Source organism: Castor canadensis, chromosome 12, assembly GCF_047511655.1.
Source record: "Castor canadensis chromosome 12, mCasCan1.hap1v2, whole genome shotgun sequence".
Lineage (NCBI taxonomy): Eukaryota > Metazoa > Chordata > Mammalia > Rodentia > Castoridae > Castor > Castor canadensis.
The window spans coordinates 56,315,144-56,339,813 of NC_133397.1; positions in this window are offsets into that span (position 1 = coordinate 56,315,144).

The following is a 24,670-nucleotide window of genomic DNA, read 5'->3' on the forward strand; positions in this document are numbered from 1 at the left end:
ATGGGCAAGAAGCCTCCTCTCCCCAGCTTGTGGGGTGAAGGACTGTGCTATAGGAGTGTTGTATCAGCCAAGGTCCCACCAGGAAACAGGAGGCAAAGTCAAATTCTGTAAATTGAGGAGCAATTAATAAACGGACTTTTGAAAATCGGAGAACAAGAGGGTGGAACAGGTTCTGCCAGGGGAGCAGGGGAAGTGGTCCAAAAAATGTATACACATGAGAGTAAATGTAAAAGTGATAACATTTAAAGAACTATTCACATGCCAAAATAAAATAAATGGACTGTTGACAAAGATGGGGTCATGGTGTGGGGAAAAGTCAAGGGATAGGGAAGTATCTTAGAGCCTATTATGGCTCAGACCTTAAATGTCCCCAAAGCTCACATGTTCAAGACTTGCTCTCCAGTTGATGACCCTACTGGAGGCAGCAGAGGAACATCAGGAGAGGCCTACTTGGAGGAGGTAAGTCACTGGGGGCGTGCCCTCGAAGGGTACACTGGGGCCTCAGCCCCTTCCTCTCTCTTTTGTTTCCTGGCTGCTATGAGGTGAGCAGCTTTCCTCCCCCACATGCTTCCACCATGATGATCGGCCTCACCAAAGCCCTAAAAGTCACCATGCCAAGTTACTATGAAGTGAAACCACTGAAATTGTGATCCACAATAAACCTTTCCTCCTTTTATGTTCATTTATCTCAGGTATTTTGTCCCAGCAATGGAAAGCTGACACAGGACTATTACCGCCCTGGGCCTGTAGGGGTGAGTCTTGGAATGCAGAGATGGCAAGCTGTACGGAGACTGTCATCTTGTAGGTGAAGGAGGAAGAGAGCCATGGGGGAGCCCACGGAAGACAGAGGTTTAATAAATACCCCAGCCATCCATTGAGCTTGTGTTCCTCACTGGTCAAACCCAAGGGGAATGCAGAGGACAAGGGAACACTTGTAATCCAAGTCAACCTCCAAGGACACTGAGCAGGGTGGGGGGAATGGGAAGATACGAGCACACCTACCACTGTAGGAGAGGGGGAAGGGGCCAACAAGAGGTGTGTGAACACAGGTGACACTGCCGCAAACGGGATAGAGAGATGGAGCAAAACCATGTCATGTCACTTGTACTGTCTGAGCTGCTGGATCAGATGTCACCTGATGCTAGATATTTCTCAGTGAATAGATCCCGCTTTGTTATTGTTGTTTTGCTTTACTTTTTCTGTTCACTTGTTGTTTTGTTTTTTGAGACGGTCTTACTATGTAGCCCACACAGACCTTGAACTCAAAATTCTCCAACCTCCACCTCGAAAGTGCTGGGATTACAGGTATGTACTACCATACCTGACGGATTACTGAGTATCACTTGAAACATAAAGAGCCCTCGTGAGTCTTCGTGATTGAGATTTCAGCAAGCAGCAGTGGGGTTCTTATTTCCAGAAATAAGAACCAGACTAAACAAAGGCAAAGATGGGGAAATGAGGGGCATGTATGGGGATCAGTGACTAGACTGTCGACTGGAGCTTATAGGCCAAGGAGAAAAGTAACAGGAGAAGATCCTGGACAGGCAAGTTGGGTCCATGCAGTGAAGGTTCTAGCACTGCCAGGTTCAGGATTTGGGATCTCATACATACAATGGTGAACCATAAAAACGGAAATTGTACTTATAAATCTTATTTTCTCTCTGGCTTCTTTAGGCTCTTGGGTGTATATAATTGTGAATTAACATGATGGCATAAAACAGTAGTCACAAATGGGAGGAGAGGTCAGATGGGACTCGCCTGCAGAACTGACCAAGCAGGGCTGGGAGAGTCGCTCATGTGGCAGAGCCTAGTGAGCATGAAGCCCTAAGTTCAAACCCCAGTACTGCCAAAAAAGAACTCACGAAGAATCTGTGGCTGCCATGGTACCCTGCTAAGTCCCTCTTCTGCCCAGCATAAGCCATTTCCACTTATTATGTCCCTCCAGAAGGCACCAAATGGTGGCCCTTGACTACTATAGCCACACACATGAGCCATCCCCAGTGTGCAGGACACTGGTGCCTCTAATGGACAGTCATGTAAGTTCTGGATCTAATCCTGTCTCACTCCCTTCCTCCCCGTAACAACTCAGCTACCAGGAAGCAGTTTGACCATCAAAATATAAGAGAAATGCAGTTAGCTGCAGGGTAGACCATTAATGCATTATTTCCAAAACAACTGTTCCTTTAGAAACCAATCAACACACTATATAGTAAAACTCTTAGTCTTTATTTGTCTCCAAAGTCTGCTCTAACAGAATACTACAGATTGGGTGCCATAACCATCAGAAATTAATTTTCTCACAATTGTGAAGGCTAGTATGTTCAAGATCAAGATGCCGGCAGGACTGGGGTCTGGGGAGGAGTGTCCCTTTGAGTTGCAAATGTCAACCCACAAATGTGCTTATGTGGCCCTTCCTGGGTATGTGTGGGGTGGGGGAAGTGGATTCTCTGAGGTTGTCTTATGAGGACAATAATCCTGTCAGTTCAGAACCCTACCTTAGGATCTTATTTAAACTGACTTCCTCTAAACATAGTCACACTGGGGGTTAGGAGGTCAATACATTAGTTTTGAGGGAGTACATATTTCAATTCATAACATAGTCGAAAGTAGTGGTTAAGAATGCAGGTTATAGGGATGAATTAAATGATTGCACCTGCTGGTGCAGTGGCTCAAGTGGTAAAGTGCCTGGCTAGCAAGCATGAGGCCCTGAGTTCAAATCCCAATGCTGTCAAAAAAAATGTAGATTATGGAATCAGATTGCTTGGGTTCAAATCTTGGTCCCACATTTAATTGTGTGGCTTTAGACAAATTACTTAACCTTTGTGCGTCTCAGTTTCCTGGTCTATAATAGTATTTGGTGATAATAATAAAACTGTGGGGGGATTAAATGAGACTTAACATGTAAATTGCTCAGCGCTGCCTGGTACATAATAAATGTCCATTAAATATTAGCTGTTGCTATTGTAATGAGTATTAAATTAGAAGTTTTAAAGTGCCTAGAGGCAATAGGTTTTGGGTAGAATGTGAATTGTTAGAGTATTCGACAATTTTCAAAGTAGAAAGCTGAGATCTGTTAAACAAATTACCCAAACTGAAGGTATGAAAGGGGACTGGTTGTTGGAAATGAGGAAAGGATTGTTGAGGAATGTGTGAAAGAAAAGCCAGGTGTGGTGACCCTGACCTGTAATCCCAGCATTCAGGAGGCTGAAGTAGGAAGACTGTGAGTTGGGGGCCAGTCTGGACACTGTCTCAAAAAAAGGGTGTGGGGGGGCAGTCATTAAACTTCTCTCAGCTTCAAACACTCTGTGCCACCTTTGTTCCTGACCAACAGGGGGCAATAAAGGGAGGTGACAGGGCTGATGGGGAAAGAAAGGCTTTCTCCTTCCTGTCTGCTTCCTGTTCCTGTCACCATCACCCTAGCAACGCTGTTTTTCTTTGGTAGGAGTCATTAGTTGTGGTAGCAGCAGTTTCCCACCTCTCACTGGTCCAGCCTAGTCACACATGCTGGGCACACAGCCCCTGAGGTCTGACACCTGTCCAGGGGTCTGTGTCAGCTCTGCAGACTAGACAGGCTTCTGCATCAAGTAATTCCAGCTGCTCTGCCTGGGCCCCAGCCCTAGGAGACGCCCTTGCTTCCTGCAGTTGTTACCTCCATGATATCTTTGTGTTCTTTTGGGGCCTTTTCAGTTCTTCCATGCCTACGTAATGATTCTTTATGTTAAATCCTCAGTTAAAATAATTGATTTCTATCTCCTGACAAATCCCAGGCAGCTGGGGTGGGACAGTGTCCATCAGAGTAAGTGAGAGGGGTCAAGATTTTAGGAGACTGTGGATTTGGACTGGTCACCTGCATGGGGCCCAACAGAGCAAACCAATGTAAAGGTGAATCTGGTAACCAAGTGTGGGCTGGATGCAGTGGCCAGTTAAGTGATTAGGCCATAAGGGATTAAGCAGTTAAGCTGTGAGCAACAGACTGGCTCACTGGCTAGGCAATAACCAATTTAGGTTTCTTTCTATGCCTCACCATTTGTCTACGTGCTGTCTGACCATGCTGTTGGTCGGAATTCTCAGAACCTCCTCTAGTTCTGGGAGCTCCCAATTTGTGAGTTGTGTTTTATTTTGGATGAAATAAACTCTACAATTTTTTTGTGGTACTGGGATTTGAACTCAGAGCCTACACCTTGAGCCACTCCACTAACCCTTTTTTTGTGATGGGTTTTTCAAAATAGGGGTGTCGAGAACTATTTTCCCAGGTCTGGCTTTGAACCGTGATCCTCCTGACCTCTGCCTCCTGAGTAGCTAGGATTACAGGCATTAGCCATCAAGACCTGGATTAAGCTCTACAGATTGTAATTGGTCTAAAGAATTTTTTTCAAGACAAGGATTCACAATGTAGTACAGGTTGAACTTGAACTCAAGATCCTCCTACCTCAGCCTCCTACCTGGCAGGATTTTTTCTTGTAATGACAGCTTCAGTCAGAGCCCTTGGAGAATTTGATGTGTGTCCTCCACAATTCTGGTGGTGGAGCAGATGAGTGTCTTCCTCAGGAAATTCAGAGGCAGTGGGTGGGCCGATGTACTGCATTGGGAGGAGAGGAAAGTTGCTGTGCAAAGGGTGTGCCTGCACTCCCAGGTGCTCCAGGCATGGAGGGTGACAGTGTCTCAAGCCACATTCGGGAATGGTGGGTAGCAGAGATGAGCCTGTGAGGTTGTCTTAGCCAACCACCAAAGTGCAGTCTAGAGAGCAATGGAATCTCAGCTGAAAGGAGGTAGTGTGGATGATTAGGCACTATGGAGGGAACAGCTGGAGCACCAATCAGGGGGACTCAGGTGGAACCAGCAGTGCTAGGGTTCTCAAAGACAACCCCACAAGATAATCAACTCTCAGCATCTCCAGGCCTGGGGGAACATGAAGCTGTCTTACTATGGTAACGTCAGGTGAAAATGCTCTAGACCTCTCCCACCTCCTCAGGCTTCAACACTGAGAGATCCGAAAACCAGGTTGTAAAGTTGGACTGGAGGAGTAGGTGTAGACTAGAGCTGGGGGCAAAAAGCAGGTTGCCCCCACATCTCATAGCAGGCCCCCTTAGGGATGGAGAGAAGACTTTAAATCATGACTGGACTTCTGGTTACTTAGGACAGACATCATAAGAGCTAAAGTAAGACTGTGTTTATGACTTAAAGTGAGGACTTATTTTTACTTAAAAAACAAAGATAATGGGGCTGGCTGAATTTAATGCAAGTGAAAGAGAAACTGTCCCTCTAAAGAAAGGATGGAATTTAAAACCAAACTTGTTGGTGACAGCCACCTAGAATCCCAGCACTGAGACAGAGGCAGGAGGATCAGGAGTTCCAGGCCAGCCTGGGCTACATAGAAAGACCCTGTCTAAAAACCAACCAACCAAAACAGGCCAGCGCTGGTGGCTCCTGCCTGGAATTCTGGCTACTTGGGAGGCTGAGATCTGGAAAACCACAGTTCAAGACAAGCCCAGGCAAAACAAAAAAGTTCATGAGACCCCATCTCAATAGCAAAAAGCTGGGTGTGGTGGCTCACGCCTGTCATCCCAGCTATAGCAACAAGCATAGACTGCAATCCAGACCAGCCTGGGCAAAAAGCAAGACCATATCACCAAAATAACTAAAGTAAAAAGGGCTAGAGGAGTGGCTCAAGTGGTAGATCACTTGTCTAGCAAGCATGAAGCCCTGAGTTCAAATCCCAGTACCGCCCCCTCAAAAAAACCCTAAAGTGTTCCGAGGATTATAACACACAAGTCCTTCTTGTTCAACATGCAGTTAGATTAATAATGCTGGAGTAGTGTAATTCCTATTTATAAGGCATCTTACATTCTCTGGATAAAAGAGGGCTCCTGTCCTCCAATACTTACTGCAGAGATCTAACCTTTAGCCAGCTTTGTCTTGAAACATGTGTCAATGTCTAAATTAAATAATAATAATAATTGTAAGAATAATAGTGGGCTGGGAGGAGCTTTGGGTCAAGGGTAAAGGTAATCTCTTGAGTTCTGTTAAATGTTCCCTTTTCACTAAGAGCATTTTCAGAAATTGAAAAGTGCTTCCAGCTCGTAGGGAACCCAATTTTGCAGTTGACTGTAGCACTGGTCCTGCCTTCTATATACACGAGCCTGGAAGGAAACTTCCCTAATCAGGTCACTGCCTAAAACTCTGCGGGTAGAAAGAGAAGCTGTCTTCCAACCAAGCTGCAGCCCCAGCCATACAAGTCAGGGTGCTTCTAGAAGGCGGAGAGTAGCACAGAGAAGTTGCTCAGTGCATATTTTGAAGATGAACACAACACTCCTACCCCAAGCTGGGCGCCAGCCTAAGAAGTTTATTAGGGACTCCACCTTGTGGTCATACTGGAAAACTGCACCACTACCCTCATGGTCCTAGTCCCAAGAGCAGAAGGATAGCCCATTGGCACCTTAATAGTCACTGCCATACCTTTAAGTCTCTTTGAAAAAATAAAAGCACACCAAAATAAAATCTCTTGGATGGGATCTCATGTATTATAAACACAAATGACCCCAAACCAAATATACACTTTACCTTCCTGTACTTCTACCAGTATTACCTGTTTTCATTAATTTCTCCAAAGCCACATGGGCCAGGTAAACACATTTTCACTTAATCCTTACCATAACGTGGGAGACACAAATGTTACTATCCTCATTTCACGAATAAGAAAATTTAGGCCTAGAGGCTCAGAGAGTTTTGACAACCCACCCAAGGCCATGTGTGTAATTAGTTGAGAAAGTTGAAAATGAAACAAGGTCAATTAGATCCATAATACTAGCACTTCCCACAAAACTACACTGCCTCAATTGACAGGATTTTCATCTACTTTGATTTTCAAGCTGGAAATTAGAAAAGGGATCTTGACTGTGCCTCCTTCAACCATATGTAGAAATGGCTTATTGATATCACCTCCTGAATAATACTGGAATTTGTTCCTTCTACCTTTTCCCATATCCATAATCTCACTTTGGCTCTTCCTCATATCACATATGAAATATTAAATAGTTTCCAGTCTCTCCCCCACCCTAGCCCACTGAAGAGAGGGTTCTAGTTTTTTATTTATTTATGTGTGTGTAGTTCTGAGGTTTGAACTCAGGGCCTACACCTTGAGTCACTCCACAGCCCTTTTTTTGTGATAAGGGTTTTTTCTGAGACAGGGTCTCATGAACTATTTGCCCAGGTTGGCTTCAAATTGCAATCCTCCTGATCTCCACCTCCTGAGTAGCTAGGATTACATGTGGAAGACACAATACGTGCAGAGATCAGTGAATCAAGAGGCTTAAAAATGTCTACACCTTTTCAACAGTAATTCTACTTCTAGGAATCTATCTTCAAGAGAATCCCAAATCAGTCATAGTAGTACATACCTGTAATCTCAGAGCTGGGGAAACAGAGACAGAAAGATGAAGAGTTCAAGGCCAGCCTGGACTACATACTGGGACCCTGTCTCAAAAACCAAGCCAACCCAAAAGATGGCAAGGGATTGCCACAGGTGCAATCACAGATCATAGGCCACGGGTGAACAGACCTGAGGAGCCATTGTGCAGATTTAGGACCATGCCCTAGGCTTCTGAATGGCCTAGTCCACTGCCAGTCAGTTGCAGAGGATGCAGCAGCTCCTGCAAGCAAAGGTGTTCAAGGTTGCAAGTGAAACACCAGGGGCTGAAGCAGGCCAAAGAAAGGAGGTCAGGCTGAGGTTGAGCAGTCCACCTGCAGAGGGAGTCTTCAAGGTCAAGGAAACTCAGCACTGCGGGAAGGAGTCCAGGAGATGACTATGCTCCAGACCTGCTTCTGGCATGGCAGAACAGTGACGAAAGCCTGGAAAGCCTTGTGGCCTTCCTATCAACATCTGGCCAGAAATCCATGAAAACTGCACATAAGTGACTAGGACAAGAGAGGCGTGTGTTGTGTCCGTGGGTTGGCTTGGCACGCCCTCATGGAACACAGAACATTAGCAAAACCCCAGCCCGGTTCCATGAAAGGCATTAAATTCTTTCTGCATGCTATAGGTGATCCCTTCACTTTTTGTTTTGTTTTGTTTGTTTTTTGGTGGAGCTGGTGTATTACATTCAGGGCCGTGCACGTGTCAGCAAAGTGCTCTATTACCTAAGCCACATCCCCAAGATTTTTGGTGGTTTTTTTTTTTTTTTTTTTGTGGGAAGAACCCTTTACTTTTTGCACAGTAGCAAATCTAGCTTATTTGAACAAACTTAGTACTTTTCAAAAGATTTCATCCTTTTACCTCATTTTTTTTTCTTTGTAGTACTAGAATTTGAACTCCTAGGCAGGTTCTCTACCACTTGAGCTACGTCCTCGCCCTACCTCTTATTTTCTTAGATATTTAACAAATATATGTGGTCTGTTTTCCTATGCCTTTATTTATTTTTATTTGTTTATTTATTTATTTATGTACTTATTATTTAGTTATTTATTGTAGCACAGGGCCTACACCTTAAGCCACTCCACCAGCCTTTTTTTTTTTTTTTTTTTTTTTTTGTGATGGGTTTTTTAAAGATAGGGTCCCTGGAACTATCTGCCTGGGCAGGCTTTGAACCTTGATCCTCTTCATCTCTGCCTCCTGAATAGATAGGATTACAGGCATGAACCACCTATGCTTTTTAGCTGAAGCAGCATGTATCATTGTTGACTTTTTCTCAGATCTCATAGGAAATAAAAAGCGATTCTTTGAAGAGAGAGATTAATTTTTCCCTTTACACTTTCTTAAAGGTCCGGCTTTATCTATGAAAAAGTAGCAGGTAGTTATTTGTAAATTGTGAGAAATAGTAGTCGACCTTAAAGTAGTCCATTCTGGTTAAAGGTTAGAACAATGAATGCTAGTATACTTGTTTAGGCTGCTGTTAGCTTATCTTAATCAAAATTACTACTAGATGATAGGACTCAAAAACTCAAAATCAGTATATAAGTATACTGATAAGCATTTAAAATAAAAAGACTGTCATGTGAAAAAATGAAGGGAGGGAAGGAGAGAGGGATGGAAGAAAGGAGGGAGGGAGGAAGAGAAAGAGTCGTATGTATAGGGAAAGCTTCACACACAACATCATCAGGCAATATTATTGGAACCCCTGGCCATAAAGCCTGGTTCTGGTCCAAATGCTCACCAGCATTAAGAGAAAACGACATAATATAAAGAAGTGGAAATGAAGCCAGGCATGGTGGTTCATACCTCTAATCCCAACTGAGACAGGAGGATTGCAAGTTGGAGGTCAGCCCAGGCTATGTAGTGAAACCCTATAAAAACATTATTTATACTTTTGGTCAAAACTGGGGAGAAAGAAGTTCTCAGTCTAGCATTGCTCACAGAACTGTCACAATTTAGAGAAAAGAGGAAACCAAAGCCAGGAAACATGCAGATGGAAATCACCTTTCTCCTGGAGAAGAGTCTCTTCTGGCATCAGAGCTCCTGCATGGAATTTTCCAAAGGAATCCTAATTCCTACCACCCTATCCTTGTTACAATCCCTCCTTTCTTGTTCATTCCTCAGTCTTGAAGGATTTGGTGTACCATGCTATCTGTTGCTGGACTGGTGTGTAGATTCCATCAAGGGCACCTGAAACACATCAGTTAAAAAAAAAAAAAAAACTGCCACATGCCTGTGCCTGAAATACCACGAGCAGAGCACAGTAGAAGCCAACGTTGGAAGGCGTTCGATAACTCTCCCTATAAGAGGACAGGCAGCATGCACAGGAACCCTCTTCGTTACGGCTCTCTTGGCTCTGCTTGTTTTCTTTTGGGAGGGCTGATACAAATGACTCCATCTTGAGCTGGACATTCTTCCCCTCCTGTCTCCAAACAAACTTTTTCTCTGAAGGTATGACCCGACAATCAATCAATCAATCAATCTGTGCTCTGGTCCCTTACGGCAGGTGTTTTGATGGTCAGTCTGATCCCTTGTTGGAGGTGGAGGTGGATAGATGACTGGAGTCAGCGTTTTGTTTTGTTTTTTTAAAGCCCATTTTGCCAAATTTGAACAACAAAACAGGTTTAGAAAGCATGGTCCTTAGGCACATACCACTGAACTACAGACCCTATAACCTATATGTATAATTCCTATATAACCTGTAGAAAATATTACCTATTTACTAATTAAGAGCACACATATATAATCATAATCTTAAATGTACTTTGCAAATATGACTTAGTTTTTAGGTGTCTACAAAAGTACAATTAAGAAACCTCTTTAGACTAGCCAGTCTTACCTTTTGTTAAAATCTTAATTTTAAATTTGTTTTGAAATGAAGATGAATGAAGAAAGATTGTTCCTTACAGACTCAGAGACATGACCATAACAGCTAACAGTGGTTAGTGACTCAGCAACCCAATTTTAGTTATTTTTATAGCATATTAAGGCAATTATCAGGATAGGTGACATTATATTGGGACCATCAGGCTTTGAACTTGTATTGATAAACATATCATATATTATAAAAATAATAGTACTTCATTTAGCCAGTTATAAACTTCATTTAAAAGACCTTAAAACAGATGCTTAGATAACTTTAATTTCCTTAATATTTAATTTTCCTAAGCAATTAAAATCCTAACAGAAAACACAAGAAATTATCTTTTTTAGGAAATTATCTTAATATTACAAAAATCTTTGTTCTTTAAAGTTAGTTCTTTTGTAAATTTAACTAAGGACAGATCAATATTTTAAGAGATCCTAAGAACAGGAAAACCCTATGAATAATCTTTTGGTTGTAGCCATCTTAATTACATATAAATCTTCTCTTATAAATCTTTTATAAACCTCCAATAATGTTGTAGAACTTTGGTAACTCATTTAGACCTTTTGTTACAACAAAAACATAATCCTAGATGAGAGAAGTGGGTCACACCTATAATTCCAGCTACTCTGGAGATGGAGATTGGGAGGATCTTGGTTTGAAGGCAGCCAAGGCAAAAAGTTCACAAGACCCCATCTCAACCAATAAAAAGCTGAGTGTGCTGGCATGCTTCATGGGAAGTATAAATAGGAAAACTGCAATCCAGGCTGATCCAGCCAGAAACTCAAGACCCTACCCAAAAATAACTATGAGCAAAATGGACTGGGGGCATGGCTCAAGCAGTAGAGTGCCTAAGTTCAAACCCCAGTACCGTAAAAAAAAAGAAAGAAAGGAAATACGATACAGAATCTTAAACTATACTTAATAAATATAAACTCTTTAGAATTCAGTTTATGTATAAACTGAATATATATATAGCCTCATTTGTAGATTTCTATGTATTAGCTAGCTAATATTCATACTTGTATCTACACTCAACTCCAGACATCACTTTCAATGTAAGCACTGCATAATCATTAAAAGCGTCATACATATCTAGGGTATGAAAAGCCTAAAGTTTTTGTTTCCAGATCTCTTTTAACCAATGCTATTTGACAACGTGGAGATTTTTCTGTCATGCAAAGAACTGTGTATTTGTATATAAACATCTGAAAGCCATAAAAAATGTGAACAAAAGTTTCTAATGATATTTTTACCATGTTGCATCTGTCAGAGACAAATTATTACATTATAAATATAACATCTATATGTAGCTGGATATGTAGTGTTATATTATATGTATATAATTTTTTTGGTAGTACTGGGGTTTGAACTCAGGGCCTCATGCTTGCTAGGCAGGCATTCTATCACTTGAGCCACTCCACCAGCCATATATTTTATATATCATATAGCATAAGAACATTTTCTATTTTATATATATATATGATATAAAACCTGAGCCCTATTATGCCATGAACACAGAGAATCTAAATATAATATTGCTTTGCCTTTTACAAATAATACTGGTTCTATCTTATTTTATACCATAGATTTTTACAGATATCTATATTGTAGATTTTTGATAATTGTGTATGCTTATATACCAAATTAGATATTAAAATATTTAACCTCATAACATTGTTTATAATAAAATGTATAACAATATCCATCACCAATGAATTAACATGAAAGGCAATTTAATGAACAGTTGAGTGGCAACTTTACTATCCCAATGCAAATACAGTCTACCTTAACATTGGAATATTCTCGAAGTATATGTGTATCCCCAACATCCACACATGTGATCCTAGAAGCTTAAGAATGAGTTTCATCCTCACATGAGCCTAGTGGCCATGCAAAAAATTGTCTCTATACATAGGCCTAGTGCCCCAAAGTCCACCCTCTTATCTCCTAAATCCACATTTTAAATTTGCTTAATATAGTCAATTTAGAAATTCCTCTGAGCAATCAACAAAATCATATTCTGGCAATTTAACCACCCCACAAATGCAAAATATCAAACATCATTCTCATTGGTATCATTTAGTAACACAGTCCTTTCACCTACTGTATGCAGAGTATACAAAAGCCCACCCAGTCCTGCATATGTCACTGCTCACAGAGGTTGACATCTTCTGCAATTTCACCATGAAAAGGAAGTCTTATGCCTTACATATTTAACATAAAGATCTTTGACAAACATATACACCCATGATTTTCATATATATCACAGCCTCAATAAAATTTCACATTTAATAATTATACATATAAAGTACCCCTAGAAAAGAAGCCCACAGTAATAATCCAATAAAAGGATTTTTTAAAATTTTGATGTGTTTTTTGTTTTTGAGGCAGAGTTTGCCATGTAGCCTAGGCTGTTGCCTGCCTCAAAGTCTAGATCCTCCTTTGTCACCATCCCAAGTGTTGGGATTACAGGCATGAGCCACCATACCCAGCAAGATTTTTAATGTACAACATTCAGAAGTATTCTAATTTTCCCATATTTATGATTATGTATTAAGATATTTCTACACATTTTAGCAAACTCATAGTTAGTAATCTCCATATATCAAGAAAATGTTATAAAGCAATTTTATTTGGATACTTCATACACTGGATCTCAAATGTATTTAAATAATGCCTTTTTGATTAACATATAAAATATTCCCTTGTGTTCTATTACTCTTATCTGTTCAAAATATGAATGCAAAATTGAATTATTTTCTAAAATCTGTTTTAGATTTTTTTTCAGTACTGGGGATTGTACCCAGGGCCTCACAAATGCTAGGCAAGCACTCTATTTCTTGAATCACAACACCCAGCCCTCCCCCACCTTTTTTTTTTTTTTTTTTGTGATAGGATCTCTATGACTTTGCCAGAAAGCCTCAAACTCAGGATCCTCCTACCTCTGCCTTCCAAGTAGCTGGGATTAGAGACATGTACCACCACACCCAGCCTATAAGAAAATTTTAACCAAATATGTTCCTAGAAATTTCCCAAGGAAATAGCTATTGTATTACAGCAACAATTTTTTTAAAAATCTTAATAGATGCAAAAAACTGAAACTAGATTCATGTATATCACCCTATACCAATATTAACTCAAAATGGATCAAGGATCTTAATATCAGACCACAAACTCTAAAGTTGGTACAGAAAAGAGTAGGAAATACTCTGGAATTAGTAGGTATAGGTAAGAACTTTCTCAATGGAACCCCAGCAGCACAGCAACTAAGAGACAGCATAGATAAATGGGACTTCATAAAACTAAAAAGCTTCTGCTCAACAAAAGATATGGTCTCTAAACTGAAGAGAACACCCACAGAGTAGGAGAAAATATTTGCCAGCTACACATCAGACAAAGGACTGATAACCAGAATATATAGGGAACTTAAAAAACTAAATTCTCCCAAAACTAACGAACCAATAAAGAAATGGGCAAGTGAGCTAAACAGAACTTTCTCAAAAGAAGAAATTCAAATGGCCAAAAAACACATGAAAAAATGCTCACCATCTCTAGCAATAAAGGAAATGCAAATTAAAACCACACTAAGATTCCACCTCACCCCTGTTAGAATAGCCATCATTAGCAACACCACCAACAACAGGTGTTGGCGAGGATGCAGGGAAAAAGGAACCCTCTTACACTGTTGGTGGGAATGTAAACTAGTACAACTACTCTGGAAAAAAATTTGGAGGCTGCTTAAAAAGCTGGACATCGATCTACCATTTGATCCAGCAATACCACTCTTGGGGATATACCCAAAAGACTGTGACACAGGTTACTCCAGAGGCACCTGCACACCCATGTTTATTGCAGCACTATTCACAATAGCCAAGTTATAGAAACAGCCAAGATGCCCCACTACTGACGAATGGATCAAGAAAACGTGGTGTCTATACACAATGGAATTTTATGCAGCCATGAAGAAGAACAAAATGTTATCATTTGCTGGTAAATGGATGGAATTGGAGAACATCATTCTGAGTGAGGTTAGCCTGGCCCAAAAGACCAAAAATCGTATGTTCTCCCTCATATGTGGACATTAGATCAAGGGCAAACACAACAATGGGATTGGACTTTGAGCACATGATAAAAGCGAGAGCACACAAGGGAGGGGTGAGGATAGGTAAGACACCTAAAAAATTAGCTAGCAGTTGTTGCCCTTAACGCAAAGAAACTAAAGCAGATACCTTAAAAGCAACTGAGGCCAATAGGAGAAGGGGACCAGGAACTAGAGAAAAGGTTAGATCAAGAAGAATTAACCTAGAAGGTAACAGACATGCACAGGAAATCAATGTGAGTCAACTCCCTGTATAGCTATCCTTATCTCAACTAGCAAAAACCCTTGTTCCTTCCTATTATTGCTTATACTCTCTCTTCAACAAAATTAGAGATAAGGGCAAAATAGTTTCTGCTGGGTATTGCGGGGGTGTGGAGGAGAGGGAGGGAGTGGGGTGGGTGGTAAGGGAGGGGGTGGGGGCAGTGGGGAGAAATGACCCAAGCATTGTATGCACATATGAATAATAATTTAAAAAATCTTAATAGATTGATGTTTAAAACCTAGGCATTTATGTTTTCACTAATTAGATTTCAAGAGAGATTAAGCCAATAGAAATAAAGTACAATTTTTCAAAGGAATATATGAGCTAGGTGCTGTCAGTTCACACCTGTAATCCTAGCTACCTGGAAGGCTGAGATTGGGAGGATCAAGCTCTGAGGCCAGTCCCAGACAAATAGTTCGCAAGACCCCATCACCAGAACAAAATGGACTGGAGGTGTGGCTCAAATGCCTGCTCTGCAAGTGTGAAGCCCTGAGTTCAAACCTCAGTCACACCAAAAAAAAGAAAAAAGTGTATTATGGAAGCAGCCAAACAAAATTTCCCAGCAACTTAACACAACTTCCATCCTAGGACTTCACACTGTCTATATGAATCTGTAACAATAGATGTGTATCTAAACCTGTATTTACACACTTGGTGTGAGTCAACCATCCTGATAAATTAAAGACTAAATTTTTGGCCTAAGATGAAAATGTACTTAAAGTCTTTATTTCCAGGTATTTATTGTCCCTCTAAAATACTTGTTCTCAAAATTATTAGAAAATTGGATATCACTTGCTGATGTATCATAGTTTTACATACTAACCAATCTATAAAACACATTTAAGAGACACAAATATATTGTCTTTTCATAAGTTTTAAGAAGTTAAACTTCTTGAACTTACACTTAGTGAATGTTTTAATATTTTTAACTTATTTACAAAGGATCCAGATATGTCACTTTTATTATGTGCATTTATAAATATTTATTACATATACATTTATTTTGAGGCAAGGTCCAGATATATATCACATGGTAGCCTTAAACTCACAATCTTCATGCCACAGCTGGAATATAGAAATGGGTCACCAAGTCTGGCTATAATTACTTTTAGATTGCCATGAGATTTAAGGCATCACAGAAGTAACTCAGGGCCTTGCACTTGCGAGGCAGGTGCCTTACAACTTGAGCCACATCCACACTCCCCAGCCCTTTTTCTTTAGTTATTTTGCAGATAGGAACTTGCATTTTTGTCCTGGACCACTATCCTCCTATTTGTGCCTCTCATGGAGATGGGATGACAGGTACAGGCCACTGTGCCCAGCTATTGGTTGAGATGGGGTCTCACTAACTTTTTGTCAGGGCTGGCCTCAAACCACAACCATCCTGCTCTTCACCTCCCAAACAGCTGGGATGATGAGCCCATGAGCCAACATGCTCAATTCCAGTATCTTGTCATTTTTTTGCCAAAAGACAAACTCCCAAAACTGAAGTACTTGAGACATAGTATAAGGAAGAGCAGTATGGTAATACAAATTTACTAGGTGTACAAATGGACAGTTAAATCCAAATTATATTTTGATAAACTGAACCAAGCTGAGGCCACTTGGTTATATGGCTAAATCTTAAGATATACAAGCCTTATCAATCTTGAATCAATTTTTTTTTACCTTATTTCTTTTAGTGATAATTCTTTTGGTGCCCATCAGGTTTGGCTAAATTGTGATCATCCAGGTTATTTTGAATAACAGTTATCTTTGTAGAAAAGAAAAAACATAGAAAAAGAGCCAATATGCTCCAATCAAACAAACAAAAGGTAGACAAAATTAAAATATTTTAAGTGCCTAGAACTAAAAATTGAGCTTTTCAAAACAAAACAAAACATGAGCTCAAAAGGCAAAAGTCTGCTACAGATAACTTTAGGCACCTCCAGCACAGAACTAGCACTTTCCATCCTCATGCAAACCACAACAGAGACTATGTTTTGTTTTTTAAGTTTCTTAATGTCTTCCTAAACTGGCACCAAAGTACAAAGAATGGTCCCAAATTTCTTTATCGAACAGAGGTTCAGAGAAGAACCCCACCATTAGTTAGCTAAAAAGCCAGAACTGACAAGGAAAATAAAAAAAATGAGGCCAGGTGTGTACAACCACCACGAGTTTACCTGGGAAGCCAAGTTTGGACTTGAAATTTTCGTTTTTCCATTCCTCCCTGCCTCTTTACATGCAGCAAAGGGCCACTGACACTGGCTAAAAGGGAAAAGAAAGACGTTCCCAAAGAAATCTAGGGCCAGAAAGTCACAGGAGAAACTCTGGGAGCATCACATCCAAAAGACACCACCAGATATGATACCTCTGTGGTCTAACAAGTTCCCTTACTGAGGCAGAATACATAGATAAGGAGACAGGGGAAATTAAAGTATTAAAAGGACCAGACTCAGATATTAGAACAAGAAAGTCAACTGAAAAGACAGAGCAGTAAGCTCCCTCCCACTTCCTTTTAGATGTTAACTTATAAGAACAGAGAAACATAGAGGGGATATCTGCATCTGCCTCTGGAGATGTTAAGAGGCTACAAAGCTCCTTTGAGGCAGGCTAGGTTAGGGATAGTCTGGGACTGCCCTGTTCTTGGCTCAAGGGCTTCTCCCCCAGCCCACAGGTGAGAGCAGCCAGGAGATGACATAATGTCTCCCCACCTCCAAGTTCAAGGTGGTATAAAAAAACGACCTACCAAGAGACCCCAGCCCTTTTTTTTTTTTCTTTTTCTTCTTCCCTTTCCTCACCTGGCAAAAAGGTGACTCCCCTTCCCTCAGTGAAGCTATTCTACCTCGTCCATCCATGTGTTCTGCTTGTATTCTTCCATTTGGAGCATAAGGACAAACATCTTCTGAGAACAATGCCCATGACATTTTTGGTGAGTCAGCCAGGAGTTAAAAAGATAAAATGCTATGCTTATTGATTTTTTTTTTTTTTCCTTCTAATCCAGTCCTCTCTTTCCTCTCTGTCCTCAGTCCTCTCCATCTGGAGTTTTGGAACCAAATGCCCCTCATGGCTTGGGTGGTATGGGACCCTCACATTGGGGCATTCAGCTGATGCTTGGGACTCATTTGGAGCCCCAGCGTAGATGGACCACACCCTCATTGGCAGGATGTAACACTCACTGGCAGGACTCACAAGCTCCCATGAGCCTCCAAAGCACAGATTTCATGTCCAAGTTTCTGGTCCTGCCCCGGGGGGATGAACCACATTAAAAGCTAGCTAGCTGCCCTTTCCCTAACCTTACTTTCCCTAACCCTTAATCCCTTCTCCCTTGTCCTTCCCTTCATTGTGCTGTGGGTGATCATGCTCCAAGCTCTCTGACCCCCCCACGTGGTCAGGGACAATTAAAAATGCCTCCACAATTTGGGCTGGGTTTCTCCCCACACACACACACACAGCCCCATCTTTCTATTCCTCTTTTTTTCTTTCCCGCTAACCAGCAGTTTTAAAGCAACAAATGGGAGTCACACCTTAGCTCATCTGGCAACAGGCTTTTTAAAAAAAAGAACAAGATGAACTGGCTCTAGAGGGGCGCTGACTAACATCTGCCCAGGGAAAGCTTGGCGGCACATAAAAATAGCAGGCAGGGAGCAAATAAATGGCTACCTGCAGGTTGGGAGGCTTGTGTGTCCCTTGCAATCACCCCCAGGGAACATAAAACTTCAGGCCTTACACCTGTCAGGGAACGCAATTGCGGTAAAGAGAACGAAGACTTGCTGTCCCATCCCGAGCGCAGTGTCCAGGCCACTGCTGGCACCTGAGAACAGGCATGCACACGGCCTCCTGGGCCACCCTTGGGGCGGGGACACGCAGCATGGTGCAGCCCACGCGGCTTCCTGGCCAGCCGCTTGAGGCAACCACACAGGCGGTGCGTAGCACGTGTGCACGGCTTCCTGGCCGGCCATTCGAGACAACCACACAGGCAGCCACACACGTGGTTTGGCATGCGTACCGTGTTTTTCTCAGGCCACCCCTGGGGCGATCGGGGGTCCTGCCTCCTGAGGACCAGAAGTCCTGCCTTTGGAGGATGGAAGTTCCAGCAGAGGACTGGAGCTGGCTGCCACTGGCAGGGAGTCACGCCTCACTGGCTGCTCCTGGGTGGATCCTCCAGCCCCTCCCTTCAGGCCTACTTGTGGCCCAGGCTCTGCCCTGCTTCTCAGGGTGGGCTGGAAGGCCTGCCTGGCATTGACTTAAGGTGGTAAAGCGCGGGGCCCATGACCGTGGAGGCAGCGGTGGGGGCGGCGTACGTGCTGCAATCGTTGGCATGCACATGTCTGCGTGCTCAGGCCGCTGCACAGGCCGGCAGCCTCTGCTCAGCAGCCTCCAGGTGGAAAGGCTTCCAGTGCCTGAGCTGGCTGAGGGAGGGAATGAAAGGTACAGCAGCTCCACCACCACCACTGGTGGGGAGGCCAGGGAAGCTTGGGGCGCCGGGCACAAGGTAGGTGAGGGGCTGGCAGCCCGCCTGGACCACGCATGCCCTCCCTAGCTGTGCCTTGTGCTGCTCCCCAGCCCCATGGCAACAGTGGTGACAGGAGGGGGCTACATGCTCCCAAGACTTGGGTCCACAGCCCCTGCTCCAGGGACAAAAAAAAGAAAGGGTGTGTATGTGGGGGGTGGGGGAATGGGAGAGGCACCACCTCTGGAGATCAAGGTCCCCTGCCTAACCAAACTGCCTCTTCCTATCTGCAACCTTCTGTCTTCCTTCTCTGACCCACTTCCTTGCCCACCTACCTGCCATGCCCGTCTATCCTAAACACCCCATCCCAATTCTCCTTGCCCATTTTCTCCTTGCCCCCATAGCCTACAGGGGTTGAGGAAACACTCCTTGTCCCAGGGCTAATAAGGACTTGCCTGCCTATCTTAGCCAAAGAGTCTAAATTCCATTCAAAGGAAAAATCTAAATTAACATATAGGTTACTTCTGTGTCGCTGTGATGTTAATTGCTACTGTCTTTAAATGTTAAATGCATTTAAATTCTCTTAAGCATGTTTTCTAAAATTAAAAACTGCCATTTAATTAAGGATTTGACATTGGTCACCCATAAAGCATATCTGTAATAAAAAAAAATTGTAACTTATTTAAAATTCATTTACTCTAAAGGCAAAATTAAAAGGGGGAATTTATTAATAAGATGTCATTTTAAAAAATATACACTTGAGATAAGGTGAACCTAATGGTTTTAATTAATCATTGGTTTTGTTTTGCATTTTCCTTGCAAAACTTTAACTGTTCTCTATTAATAAAGTTAGGCTTACTTACAGTAAAGAGATTAAAAAATGGGTTCTTATGTGTGGGTATTTTAAATAGGCAATTTAATTAGAGGTTTTATTCTTAAACAATTACTTTTGTTTTAAAATTAGTAAAATTTTGTTCTCTATAGCTCAATGCAGTATGTCAGAGTCTAAACTTGTTTAAGGTCCTTTCCAAACTGTAGATGTATAAATGGCTGGTTCTACAGGATTTGAATTCTTGGCTTTCTAGGTAATAACAAAGCCCCTTTTTGAGGCAACCCAAGATCTAATTATAAACACCCGGAGTAAACTGGACAATGTCATAGCCTTTCAAAGCTTAAAGGTTTACTGTGATTTGCCGTAGCCCTAGTAATCTTCAATTTAGATAAGCCTTTAAAACTAAAAAACAGGACATTATATTCAAAAAGGTTCTACAATCTATGATTAATTCTCCAAAACTATCAAGTGATTGTCACATCCAGGGTGGCTAACAAAAGCTTTTAAATCCCACCTTAGCTTACTTCAATTTATCTGGTCTCTTCATTAGCATGCCTAACTCATGGACACCTGTCTCTCAGGGGGAAATGTCTTTTATTCCTATAACAGATTGCTATTTTGAGCCTGTATGTTGCATGTAACTTTTCTTTGTGTTCCATTTCAGAGACCCTTTGGAGAGACCATGTGGTCACAGGAAATGCTGCCACCATGATGAAGACACCACATGTCCAGTGTCATCTTGCCACTCCCTAGGAATAGGAAACATGGGTGATGACATCTTGTCATCTGCTAAGAAAATTATAACTAACTTGTGGTTAAAATTCTCTAGATTAATATAGTTTTTATACATGTTTTTACTACATTGGTCTGTTAAGGATTGGACAAAGGGTAGAGTGTTTGTATTAGAGATCTGATGTGAACTACTTAGGAATCTAGCTGACTAATTTACTAAAGATAATAACAAAAAATGGTTTGTTTAATAAGAGTGCACTCCAAATTAATGGGATTGTTTTGTGTGTTATTGTGTATGTTTTCTGTGTATGACTTTGTCTCCTACCAATTGTGGCCACTTAATTTTTATTTTTTTGAGCTCATTATGAGTGCTTATATTCTTTGGCATGCCTAGATCAAAACATGTGAGTGTGTGTGTGTGTGTGTGTGTGTGTGTGTGTGTGTGTTTAGATGTCTTTAGGATAGTTCTCAAACTGTTTTTATAAAGTTAATGTACACAACTATCTCAAAGATTATCTAAAGTTCTGATCCCAATCAGGCCTGATTATTCTCTGCCTTAGGACTAAAAAATTATAAACAATAATTTTGATCTCAATCTGTTTCATTCTACCATGAGTATAATTTACATCTAACTCTTTCATAATTAGATTTATTGACCCATGTGTTCTTGTAGATTGTTATTATTAGAAGGTGTTTTAATTTAATTTTCTTCCTAAGTCTTTTAAGGTATAAGGTTACTAAGAGTTTTATTTAAAAGTGTTATCTAAATTTGGGTTTTTACAAAGGTTATTTCAATATACAAATTTGTATATATTTCAATATACAAATATATAAAGTTTGCCTAAAAGTTTTCTAAGGTCAAAATGTAAGGTACCTATGTGTATTTAAAAATGGGTTTCTGTTTTATCAAAATAACTATCAAGATCTTTTGGTGCTGTAGGCTGATGCAAAATTTTACCAAAGCCAAACAAAAGCTCACCCTCCAGATGTAATGATAAAACCTTAAGTTTTTCAAAAGTCTACAAAAAGGTAACTAATCATAAAATACCAAATTATGCATGTTATTAACTCCCAGGAACTAAGCCTGTTATTGTGGGGCTCCAAGGGCTACATGAAGGTCAACAACAACCCTGCTATGTGTCCCAAGTCATTCTGTTAGTTAATATGAATAGTCTAGGATGTAATCTCTTAACAACATCCAAGCCATGGCCCTCAGCCATTGGGTCTCTTAACTTTATGCTTACCCCTTTATCTCTATTTCTGTATCTAATTATTTAAAACATTAACCCTAATTGGTTTATTATTAAAAATTACACATGTTCTCCCATTTTTCTCAGTTTACAAGCTGACTATAACCCCACGGGCTGATATGAAAACTAACCACAAGTGATGTGTTTATATCAGCCAAGATTATCTTGGTGTGGTTTAGATTTGATAGTTAATTTTGTACTGGTTGTACAAAAACTTCATATTAAGATGTTTCCCTTGGATCAACAGATTGTCTTTCTACATATTGTTACCTTTTCATTTTATACATTGTTTTGGTATCAGCCTCTTTGCCCAGTGCATAATAGTTCTGATGTTTTAATGGTTGGGTCAACATTCAGGATCAGCAACCCATCTACGAAAACTCCCGTGCTGCGGTGGAAGAGACGGGCCTTAGGGGAATGGTTGACTCATAAGACAGGGTACCCAACCACTTGCTTGCTCCACAGATGTGTGATGGAAACAGGTCAGAGGGACCTATGTTGAAACTTTCAGAAGGTTCAAGAAGGATGCTTTGAGGATCTAGAAAGTTCTTGTTTTTCTCTCTCCAAAAGGGCAACTTTCCTCCTTTCCTTTTCCTCTCTCTCTTTCCATCAGTCAGTATAGGGAATTCCACTCAGAAGCCCTCATGCAAGGTTGGAGGAGTGAATGGATTCTCCTCCCCCCTTTCCCTCTCTCTCTCCACCAGCCAGCACAGGGGAAGCCAACATATTCTCTAGGCTGTATCCTTAAGTATTTGGAGATGCTTTGATCCTGCTTAACCAAAAATAAGATGACTAGTTCTCTTCATAGCCCATTTGAAATTATTTACTATTCTTTACGTCCTGCCAAAATACTAAGGTATTTTTCTAAAAACAAAAAAAGCCCTAAGTTTAAACTAAATAAAAATTCTTTTAAATGGTTCTAATACTGCTAGTGTTTTGTAAAAATGTATACGTGTAAATAGTTTGGTTCTTTTTTCTAAGGTACATTCTATTTAATAAGGTCTTTGACATTTCTGCTCTTTATAACAAATGCAAAAAGTTCTGTCATTTAGGTCTGACATCTGTTCATTGGATAAACATTGGTTTATCTGACATTGGCTAGATAATCATTGTTTTATATATATGATGTGCAATTGAGCACCAAAATGGGCTATTTAAAACTACTAACTGCCTTTCCCTAACCATTGGAAAAGTTAGGGTTTTTAATTGTTAGTACTGTATTGACAGTACTGACAACCACTAACTTGGTAATTTACCTAACCAAAACTCAAGGTTGAAATTGTAATTGACCATGATTACTTTAAGTTTTGTCATTACAGTTCTGATCCTTCAAAAACATTCCAGGCAAGCTGTGAAAAATGGGCTTATCAGCCAGGGCTTATAAGAAGTGCTTATCAACCAGGACAGACATTCTTAAGTATTGGTGTCATTTTGTATTTTCCTTATAAAAGCTTTATAACTGTCACTTGCTAATACTTTATATAATTTAAAGGTGTCAGTACACCCCCTATAGGACAATTAGATTTAATTAGGCCCAGCCTCAGGGCCATTTTTTAAAAAATAAATCTCTTTATTGCTTAATTTGGCCAAAAAGATTGCATTGGCACTGACTTTTGATCTGTTTGATTTTAGTCGCCCTCCTCTGTGGGACAGAATTTGACTTTCTGGACTTTGTAGGAGAAGCACTCCTGTACTGATGGAGAAAACTGCCAAATTGGAAAAATATTCAAAAACGACTGTTCAGAAAAACAGTGTAAGAGGATGCCACCCCTGAGCAATCAGCATCTCCCCCAACTTCTCAGAGGAACAAGTGGCATTCAGCCATATGAGACAGTTCAAAAGGACTCACAAATGAGGGGACTGCTCCAGATGCAGACGGAGTCAATTATGCCAGATCTCTAAAAGTAACAAAAGCCCAGAGATTTTAAAAAGGTGGCTCTTACGCATGTGCTCTAATAGTTAAGCCTTCTAGGCTTCTGACAAAAGGCAAAGTCATGTCTTTGGCCAAGGCCTTCTGTTTAAGCAAAGGCAATAATTCTTTCAATGGTATCTAACTTCTGCTTAGGGACAAGGTAAATCTTTCTGTATAGAACTAACTCATTGATGTTTTCTCTGTAATTGGACTGACACCTGCCCCCTGGTACACCTGACCCCTAATGTATTCAGCCTTTAAATTGCCCACTGTAACCACAAACTCTAAAGTAGATACAGGAAAGAGTAGGAAATACTCTAGAGTTAGTAGGTATAGGTAAGAACTTTCTCAACGAGACCCCAGCAGCACAGCAACTAAGAGATAGCATAGATAAATGGGACCTCATAAAGCTAAAAAGCTTCTGTTCATCAAAAGAAATGGTCTCTAAACTGAAGAGAACACCCACAGAGTGGGAGAAAATATTTGCCAACTATACATCAGACAAAGGACTGATAACCAGAATATATAGGGAACTCAAAAAACTAAATTCTCCCAAAACTAACGAACCAATAAAGAAATGGGCAAGTGAACTAAACAGAACTTTCTCAAAAGAAGAAATTCAAATGGCCAAAAAACACATGAAAAAATGCTCACCATCTCTAGCAATAAAGGAAATGCAAATTAAAACCACACTAAGATTCCACCTCACCCCTGTTAGAATAACCATCATCAGCAACACCACCACCACCAAGGGTTGGCGAGGATGCGGGGAAAAAGGAACCCTCTTACACTGTTGGTGGGAATGTAAACTAGCACAACCACTCTGGAAAAAAATTTGGGGGCTACTTAAAAAGCTAAACATTGATCTACCATT